At 44.0% G+C, this 10,725-nt stretch overlaps 1 long non-coding RNA gene across 2 annotated transcripts in view; it reads left to right on the forward strand.

Annotated features, from left to right (window-relative positions):
* Positions 1–9,863, forward strand: part of LOC136793477 (uncharacterized) — a 62,158-nt gene extending 52,295 nt beyond the window's left edge. Inside the window, exon 4 of one of the 2 annotated variants that reach the window (XR_010838767.1) lies at positions 7,958–9,860. This is a non-coding gene — a long non-coding RNA (uncharacterized lncRNA). Of the gene's footprint in view, positions 1–7,957 lie in introns of both variants that reach the window. The other variant, XR_010838768.1, reaches the window with a different exon arrangement.
* Positions 9,864–10,725: the final 862 nt, after the last annotated feature.

Raw genomic sequence — 10,725 nt, forward strand, 5'->3', positions numbered from 1 at the left:
TACTCAACATTGTGTCATAAGCTACATGGGAAAAGGATCCAAAGAAGACTAGATACATGTTTATGTGTAAAAGAGCCACATCTTTCACACCCACAACAAGCAAAACATTGTAATCAAACTTGCTGTGAGAAACAATAAACATTGAATTAAAAAACGAACAAGTCAGTCGTGAGGCACAAACATAAGGGGCTTTTTCCTGGCACAGTCCATTCTAATTGACAACCGAGAATACGACTTCCACGGAGGCTCTGTTGCCCGAGTAACCAGGTTTGGTAAAGGAGACCTGCTGCCGCCTTGTGGCCGTTTCTCAAAACAGCAGCTTTAAACCCAGTGCTAATGGTCACTTGATATTCAAAATCATTGCAGGCCTATAAATGACACCTGCCCTCAAAAACGATTCTTGGGTCGTCCATCGAGGAAAACAACTCAAAAGACGTGCACATTTCAAAACGACAATTTCAAGAGGCATATTTTGTGCACATTTTGTCTTCTCTTTCTTTCTTTCTCTTGTGATAAATAAAAGGGCATGGAAAAATGCTCAACATCAGGAATTAATAAAGCCATGCAAATCCAGTCGACAGAAACGTTCACCCACCGTCGTCAGAATGATCATCAGCCACAGAGTCTACAAAGAATAAATGCTCAAGGTGTTTTAGAGAACTCTGTGCCCTCTAGCGGCCGCTGGGACGTAACCTGGTAACAGCTAGTAGTGAGAACACCGTGGAGGTGCGTTGAAAGGTAAAAATTGAGCTAACCTGTAATCGGGTAGGCCCACTGATGGGCCTATCTCCCGAGTAGACCAAAATCAAAAAGACACAGGCTGGCCATCCTGCACTGCAGCAACATGTACCATAGCCAAGACTTGGAAGAAACCCAAATGTCCATCAACAGAACAATGCACCAAGAAGAAGGGGGCCCATGCGCACAATGGAACATGAGCCACGGAAGAGCATGCAACAGTGCCGCTGGCACCACCGTAGAAGGATCTAGAGATACCCACCCAAAAGGAAGTACGAAAGAAACCGAAATAGAAATATCCTATGACATCACTTATAGCTGTTACTTCAACATTGATACCCATGAAGTCATTTCCAAGAGAAGGCCGTGCATAGATGCAGAAAACCAACTATGCTTAACCAAGTGGAAAGGTGTAAGGAATGTATGAATTTGGATATGGGGGTTTACAGACATGTACTGATACATATGAAATATATAATCACAAAATACCTAAGGAATACCAAGAGAGGTCGACTCAACACTCTGTAATAACCTACACGGGAAAGGATCCAAAGATGAATAGATTGACACATACATATGATGAACCAGATGCAGTACACCTAGAACACACACCACATTTTTATCCAATTGGCTGTGATACTAGATAACAATTAAATTTTAAAAAACACACAAGAAGTAAGGAGATATAAGCTCTTGGGGGTTTGCCCTGACACACTGCACTCTCATTTGCAGCCTACTAACACAATTTCCAGGAAGCCTCTGTTGCAGGAAAACCCAGAGTTGGAAATGGAGAAATGCTGCCGCCTTGTGGCCGTTTCCCGCAAGAGCGGCTTTAAACGGATAGCTATGGGTCACTTAACATTCACAAGGACTCCGGCCTCTAAAAGACACCTGCCCTCAAAAAAAAAAAAAAATGTCCTGAGCTCGGCAGTGGTGAAAAAAATTCAAAGCAGGCAAATGTGTCAAAGAGATAGTATGAAGAGGTAAGTTTTACTCACTCTTTATCAAAAAAGCAAAATGGAGAAAAGCTCAACCTCAGGAATGATCAGACTCCTCTAAGCTACAAAAAGCTTTCAGCTCACCCAAGTTAACTACCGTCAGCCAAAAGACTACAAACAATAAATGCTGAAGGGGTTTTAGAGAACTCTGTTCCCTCTGTCTGCGGAGGACATGTCTAGTTGTAACAGCCAATAATGAGAACAGAAAGGAGCTGCGTTTTCAATTAAAAATTGAGCCACCCTTCCATCCAGAACACCCACAGCCGAGCCTCTCACCTGAGAAGACGGGCTGCAAGGGCTGCACTCCACGAGTTTTCACAGTAGCCAAGACACCGAAGCAACCCAAATGTCCATCAACAGATGAATGGATAAGAAGAGCTGGTCCGTGGACACAGTGGACTATTAGCCATGGAAAACAAGGAAACACTGCTCTTTGAGGCACCCGAGATGAGCCTAGAGATCATCACAGAACATGAGTTAAGTCGGAAAGCAAAAGGCATACCGTATGACATCACCTATAGGCGTTATCTAACAGCTGACACAAATGAACATATTTCCACAAAGAAAGACACTCACACACTTAGAAAACAAACTAAGCTTAAGTAAAATGAAAGGTGGGGGGAATGGATAACTTAAGATTAGTGTCACCATATGTGTACAAATACGTATTAAATATATATATCAAACAGACCGACCATATAGCAAGGGAGGTCACCAGAACACTCTGCAATAATTTACATGGGAAGAGGATCTGTACAAGAATATATATATATATATATATATATATATATATATATATATATATATATATACATATAAAACGTACAAATGAACCAGATTCTGTACATATAGGACCAACAGTATTCTAATCATTACCCCGATTTAAACAAATTAAAAGAGCGAACAAGAAGTAATGTGACATACACTTCTGGGGTTTTTTCCTGGCACATTCCATTCTAATTGACAACCTGGGAACAGGACTTCCAGAAGGCTCTGCTGCCCTAGTAACCAGATGTGGGAATGTAGCAATGCTGACGCCTTGTGGCCGTTTCCCACAGCAGCAGCTTTAAAGTCAGTGCTAATGGTCACTCAATATTCACACCCATTGCAGGCTTGTAAATGACACCTGCCCTCCAAAACAAAATCCTGGGGTCGAAAATCGACCAAAAAAGTCCAAAGAGGGCAACCTTCCAAGAAGACAATTTCGAGAGGTTTATTGTACTCACGGTTTTTTTTTTCTGTTTTTGTTTAACAGAATAAAAAAAGGCGTGGAAAAATGCTGAACCTTAGGAATTATTAGACACGAAAATACACGTTACAAAAACCTATCATGTCACACGACTCAGCATGGCCAGCAGCAAAACTTCTGCAAACAAGAAATGCTGACGGGGTGGTGAAGAAATGCGTACCCTCGGTTCTAAGTGGGACGTGGTAAGAGCCCCTAAGGAAAACACAGTGGAGTTGCCTGGAAAGGGTCAACATTGAGCGACCGTTCAATCAAGCATAGCCACTGCTGGGTCTATCACCTGAGAGGATGAGAATCAAAAAGACACGGGCTGGCAATCCTGCAATCCAGCAATGTTTACCATAGCCAACACTTGGAAGCAATGAAAATGCCCAGCCACAGAGGAATGCAGAAAGGAGCAGTGGTCCATGGACACAATGGAAGAGTATTCCAGTGAAAAGTAGAAATTCCATTTTAAAAACAGATATAAGTAAGGAGACATCAGCTTTGGGGGGTTTCTCCAGACACATCCCACCGTCATTGATAACCGAGGAACACCACTGGCAGGAAGGTCTGTTTCACTAGTTACCAGAGTGGGAAACGCAGAAATGCTGCAGCCCTCTGGCCGTTACCTGCAACGGCAGCTTGAAAACCCGTGCTAATGGTCACTTCGTGTGCACAAGTCCTGGAGGGCTGTCAATGAAACCTGCCCTCAAAATGTCTTGAGGGAGGTAGTGGCCAAAATATTTCAAAAGGCGGCACATATTTCAAGAAAAGAATGTGATGAGGTAAGCTACACACACAGTTTGAAGAAAAAAAGGACATCCCTGAAAGCTCAATTTCAAGGCTTTATGAGACGCATGCAAATCCAACCACAGAGGTATCGGCTCACACCAGTCAGAAGAACCATCAGCAACAAGACTACCAACAATTCATGCTGAAGGGGTTGTGGAGAAGTGCATACCCTCTAGGTTAAGTGGGACTTTGCCGCCAGCCGCGGCGGGTCCTCAAAGTGTAGCAACAACCGACGAGAGGGGGTAGGGAACTGAACGCACCAAGGTATGGGATCAGAAGGGCACAAGCAACTGACGCTTGCAAGGCAAGTTTAATAACAAAGCCTAGCCGTATATATACCCCTAAAGCAGGGACTTTGCTTCGTCACGCCTTATCGGCATCAGCTGGTTGGTTGGCTTCTCGGCTTAGTCACACCTTATCAGCATCAGCTGGTTGGTTGGCTGCTCGGCTTCTCCCTCAAAGGCACCAATTTCCCCTCCAGGGTTGCTTTTCCTAGCTTTAGGGAACAACCAGGGACTCCCAGTAACTGAGCAGGTCCCTGGAGCGATTTGGCCAAAGGCCATCTCCTTTTGTATGTTCATACCATAAAGTCCAGGATGCATACCAAGGAGAGTACAGTCGGGCCCTGAGGCTTAGGAGGGTCTTAGTGGCGCCTTCCTCAGAGGGCAATGCTCGCCACAGGACTTCACCTGGTAAGAGGCACTAATGGGAACAGAATGGAGGTGCCTTTACAAGGTAAACACTGAGTTACGATATGATCCAGCAGGCCCACTCGTGGGCCTATAACCTAAGAAAGAAGACAGAAGTGGAAAGACACAGGCAGGCAAATCTGCATTGCAGGAGTATTACAATAGCCAGGACATGGAAGCAAGCAGAAAGTCCATCAACAGATGAGTGGACAAAGAAGAACAGGGACCTGAACAGATGGAATATTAGCCAAGGAACAAAAGGAAACAATGCCATCAACAGCAACATCGGTGAGGCTAGAGTTCATCACGCACCTTGCAGTAAGTCACAGAGCGAAAGATACATAGCCTACGATATCACTTATAGGTGTTCCCTAAAAATTGATATCACTGAAGATATTTCCACAGAGAAAGGCAATCACAGATGCAATAAACAGATTTATGGTTCACCCATGGACAGGTGTGAGAATTGTGTACATTAGGAAATTGGGTTTAAGAGAGGGATACAAACACAGGTGAAATACAAAATCACCAAAGGCCTACGGAATACCAAGAGAAGAGTACTCAACATTGTGTCATAAGCTACATGGGAAAAGGATCCAAAGAAGACTAGATACATGTTTATGTGTAAAAGAGCCACATCTTTCACACCCACAACAAGCAAAACATTGTAATCAAACTTGCTGTGAGAAACAATAAACATTGAATTAAAAAACGAACAAGTCAGTCGTGAGGCACAAACATAAGGGGCTTTTTCCTGGCACAGTCCATTCTAATTGACAACCGAGAATACGACTTCCACGGAGGCTCTGTTGCCCGAGTAACCAGGTTTGGTAAAGGAGACCTGCTGCCGCCTTGTGGCCGTTTCTCAAAACAGCAGCTTTAAACCCAGTGCTAATGGTCACTTGATATTCAAAATCATTGCAGGCCTATAAATGACACCTGCCCTCAAAAACGATTCTTGGGTCGTCCATCGAGGAAAACAACTCAAAAGACGTGCACATTTCAAAACGACAATTTCAAGAGGCATATTTTGTGCACATTTTGTCTTCTCTTTCTTTCTTTCTCTTGTGATAAATAAAAGGGCATGGAAAAATGCTCAACATCAGGAATTAATAAAGCCATGCAAATCCAGTCGACAGAAACGTTCACCCACCGTCGTCAGAATGATCATCAGCCACAGAGTCTACAAAGAATAAATGCTCAAGGTGTTTTAGAGAACTCTGTGCCCTCTAGCGGCCGCTGGGACGTAACCTGGTAACAGCTAGTAGTGAGAACACCGTGGAGGTGCGTTGAAAGGTAAAAATTGAGCTAACCTGTAATCGGGTAGGCCCACTGATGGGCCTATCTCCCGAGTAGACCAAAATCAAAAAGACACAGGCTGGCCATCCTGCACTGCAGCAACATGTACCATAGCCAAGACTTGGAAGAAACCCAAATGTCCATCAACAGAACAATGCACCAAGAAGAAGGGGGCCCATGCGCACAATGGAACATGAGCCACGGAAGAGCATGCAACAGTGCCGCTGGCACCACCGTAGAAGGATCTAGAGATACCCACCCAAAAGGAAGTACGAAAGAAACCGAAATAGAAATATCCTATGACATCACTTATAGCTGTTACTTCAACATTGATACCCATGAAGTCATTTCCAAGAGAAGGCCGTGCATAGATGCAGAAAACCAACTATGCTTAACCAAGTGGAAAGGTGTAAGGAATGTATGAATTTGGATATGGGGGTTTACAGACATGTACTGATACATATGAAATATATAATCACAAAATACCTAAGGAATACCAAGAGAGGTCGACTCAACACTCTGTAATAACCTACACGGGAAAGGATCCAAAGATGAATAGATTGACACATACATATGATGAACCAGATGCAGTACACCTAGAACACACACCACATTTTTATCCAATTGGCTGTGATACTAGATAACAATTAAATTTTAAAAAACACACAAGAAGTAAGGAGATATAAGCTCTTGGGGGTTTGCCCTGACACACTGCACTCTCATTTGCAGCCTACTAACACAATTTCCAGGAAGCCTCTGTTGCAGGAAAACCCAGAGTTGGAAATGGAGAAATGCTGCCGCCTTGTGGCCGTTTCCCGCAAGAGCGGCTTTAAACGGATAGCTATGGGTCACTTAACATTCACAAGGACTCCGGCCTCTAAAAGACACCTGCCCTCAAAAAAAAAAAAAAATGTCCTGAGCTCGGCAGTGGTGAAAAAAATTCAAAGCAGGCAAATGTGTCAAAGAGATAGTATGAAGAGGTAAGTTTTACTCACTCTTTATCAAAAAAGCAAAATGGAGAAAAGCTCAACCTCAGGAATGATCAGACTCCTCTAAGCTACAAAAAGCTTTCAGCTCACCCAAGTTAACTACCGTCAGCCAAAAGACTACAAACAATAAATGCTGAAGGGGTTTTAGAGAACTCTGTTCCCTCTGTCTGCGGAGGACATGTCTAGTTGTAACAGCCAATAATGAGAACAGAAAGGAGCTGCGTTTTCAATTAAAAATTGAGCCACCCTTCCATCCAGAACACCCACAGCCGAGCCTCTCACCTGAGAAGACGGGCTGCAAGGGCTGCACTCCACGAGTTTTCACAGTAGCCAAGACACCGAAGCAACCCAAATGTCCATCAACAGATGAATGGATAAGAAGAGCTGGTCCGTGGACACAGTGGACTATTAGCCATGGAAAACAAGGAAACACTGCTCTTTGAGGCACCCGAGATGAGCCTAGAGATCATCACAGAACATGAGTTAAGTCGGAAAGCAAAAGGCATACCGTATGACATCACCTATAGGCGTTATCTAACAGCTGACACAAATGAACATATTTCCACAAAGAAAGACACTCACACACTTAGAAAACAAACTAAGCTTAAGTAAAATGAAAGGTGGGGGGAATGGATAAATTAAGATTAGTGTCACCATATGTGTACAAATACGTATTAAATATATATATCAAACAGACCGACCATATAGCAAGGGAGGTCACCAGAACACTCTGCAATAATTTACATGGGAAGAGGATCTGTACAAGAATATATATATATATATATAAAACGTACAAATGAACCAGATTCTGTACATATAGGACCAACAGTATTCTAATCATTACCCCGATTTAAACAAATTAAAAGAGCGAACAAGAAGTAATGTGACATACACTTCTGGGGTTTTTTCCTGGCACATTCCATTCTAATTGACAACCTGGGAACAGGACTTCCAGAAGGCTCTGCTGCCCTAGTAACCAGATGTGGGAATGTAGCAATGCTGACGCCTTGTGGCCGTTTCCCACAGCAGCAGCTTTAAAGTCAGTGCTAATGGTCACTCAATATTCACACCCATTGCAGGCTTGTAAATGACACCTGCCCTCCAAAACAAAATCCTGGGGTCGAAAATCGACCAAAAAAGTCGAAAGAGGGCAACCTTCCAAGAAGACAATTTCGAGAGGTTTATTGTACTCAGGGGGTTTTTTTTTCTGTTTTTGTTTAACAGAATAAAAAAAGGCGTGGAAAAATGCTGAACCTTAGGAATTATTAGACACGAAAATACACGTTACAAAAACCTATCATGTCACACGACTCAGCATGGCCAGCAGCAAAACTTCTGCAAACAAGAAATGCTGACGGGGTGGTGAAGAAATGCGTACCCTCGGTTCTAAGTGGGACGTGGTAAGAGCCCCTAAGGAAAACACAGTGGAGTTGCCTGGAAAGGGTCAACATTGAGCGACCGTTCAATCAAGCATAGCCACTGCTGGGTCTATCACCTGAGAGGATGAGAATCAAAAAGACACGGGCTGGCAATCCTGCAATCCAGCAATGTTTACCATAGCCAACACTTGGAAGCAATGAAAATGCCCAGCCACAGAGGAATGCAGAAAGGAGCAGTGGTCCATGGACACAATGGAAGAGTACTCCAGTGAAAAGTAGAAATTCCATTTTAAAAACAGATATAAGTAAGGAGACATCAGCTTTGGGGGGTTTCTCCAGACACATCCCACCGTCATTGATAACCAAGGAACACCACTGGCAGGAAGGCCTGTTTCACTAGTTACCAGAGTGGGAAACGCAGAAATGCTGCAGCCCTGTGGCCGTTACCTGCAACGGCAGCTTGAAAACCCGTGCTAATGGTCACTTCGTGTGCACAAGTCCTGGAGGGCTGTCAATGAAACCTGCCCTCAAAATGTCTTGAGGGAGGTAGTGGCCAAAATATTTCAAAAGGCGGCACATAGTTCAAGAAAAGAATGTGATGAGGTAAGCTACACACACAGTTTGAAGAAAAAAAGGGCATCCCTGAAAGCTCAATTTCAAGGCTTTATGAGACGCATGCAAATCCAACCACAGAGGTATCGGCTCACACCAGTCAGAAGAACCATCAGCAACAAGACTACCAACAATTCATGCTGAAGGGGTTGTGGAGAAGTGCATACCCTCTAGGTTAAGTGGGACTTTGCCGCCAGCCGCGGCGGGTCCTCAAAGTGTAGCAACAACCGACGAGAGGGGGTAGGGAACTGAACGCACCAAGGTATGGGATCAGAAGGGCACAAGCAACTGACGCTTGCAAGGCAAGTTTAATAACAAAGCCTAGCCGTATATATACCCCTAAAGCAGGGACTTTGCTTCGTCACGCCTTATCGGCATCAGCTGGTTGGTTGGCTTCTCGGCTTAGTCACACCTTATCAGCATCAGCTGGTTGGTTGGCTGCTCGGCTTCTCCCTCAAAGGCACCAATTTCCCCTCCAGGGTTGCTTTTCCTAGCTTTAGGGAACAACCAGGGACTCCCAGTAACTGAGCAGGTCCCTGGAGCGATTTGGCCAAAGACCATCTCCTTTTGTATGTTCATACCATAAAGTCCAGGATGCATACCAAGGAGAGTACAGTCGGGCCCTGAGGCTTAGGAGGGTCTTAGTGGCGCCTTCCTCAGAGGGCAATGCTCGCCACAGGACTTCACCTGGTAAGAGGCACTAATGGGAACAGAATGGAGGTGCCTTTACAAGGTAAACACTGAGTTACGATATGATCCAGCAGGCACACTCGTGGGCCTATAACCTAAGAAAGAAGACAGAAGTGGAAAGACACAGGCAGGCAAATCTGCATTGCAGGAGTATTACAATAGCCAGGACATGGAAGCAAGCAGAAAGTCCATCAACAGATGAGTGGACAAAGAAGAACAGGGACCTGAGCAGATGGAATATTAGCCAAGGAACAAAAGGAAACAATGCCATCAACAGCACCATCGGTGAGGCTAGAGTTCATCACGCACCTTGCAGTAAGTCACAGAGCGAAAGATACATAGCCTACGATATCACTTATAGGTGTTCCCTAAAAATTGATATCACTGAAGATATTTCCACAGAGAAAGGCAATCACAGATGCAATAAACAGATTTATGGTTCACCCATGGACAGGTGTGAGAATTGTGTACATTAGGAAATTGGGTTTAAGAGAGAGATACAAACACAGGTGAAATACAAAATCACCAAAGGCCTACGGAATACCAAGAGAAGAGTACTCAACATTGTGTCATAAGCTACATGGGAAAAGGATCCAAAGAAGACTAGATACATGTTTATGTGTAAAAGAGCCACATCTTTCACACCTACAACAAGCAAAACATTGTAATCAAACTTGCTGTGAGAAACAATAAACGTTGAATTAAAAAACGAACAAGTCAGTCGTGAGGCACAAACATAAGGGGCTTTTTCCTGGCACAGTCCATTCTAATTGACAACCGAGAATACGACTTCCACGGAGGCTCTGTTGCCCGAGTAACCAGGTTTGGTAAAGGAGACCTGCTGCCGCCTTGTGGCCGTTTCTCAAAACAGCAGCTTTAAACCCAGTGCTAATGGTCACTTGATATTCAAAATCATTGCAGGCCTATAAATGACACCTGCCCTCAAAAACGATTCTTGGGTCGTCCATCGAGGAAAAAAACTCAAAAGACGTGCACATTTCAAAACGACAATTTCAAGAGGCATATTTTGTGCACATTTTGTCTTCTCTTTCTTTCTTTCTCTTGTGATAAATAAAAGGGCATGGAAAAATGCTCAACATCAGGAATTAATAAAGCCATGCAAATCCAGTCGACAGAAACGTTCACCCACCGTCGTCAGAATGATCATCAGCCACAGAGTCTACAAAGAATAAATGCTCAAGGTGTTTTAGAGAACTCTGTGCCCTCTAGCTGCCGCTGGGACGTAACCTGGGAACAGCTAGTAGTGAGGACACCGTGGAGGTGCGTTGAATGGTAAAAATTGAGCTAACC

This window comes from Kogia breviceps, unplaced genomic scaffold (genome assembly GCF_026419965.1).
Source record: "Kogia breviceps isolate mKogBre1 unplaced genomic scaffold, mKogBre1 haplotype 1 scaffold_143, whole genome shotgun sequence".
In the NCBI taxonomy this organism is placed as follows: domain Eukaryota; kingdom Metazoa; phylum Chordata; class Mammalia; order Artiodactyla; family Physeteridae; genus Kogia; species Kogia breviceps.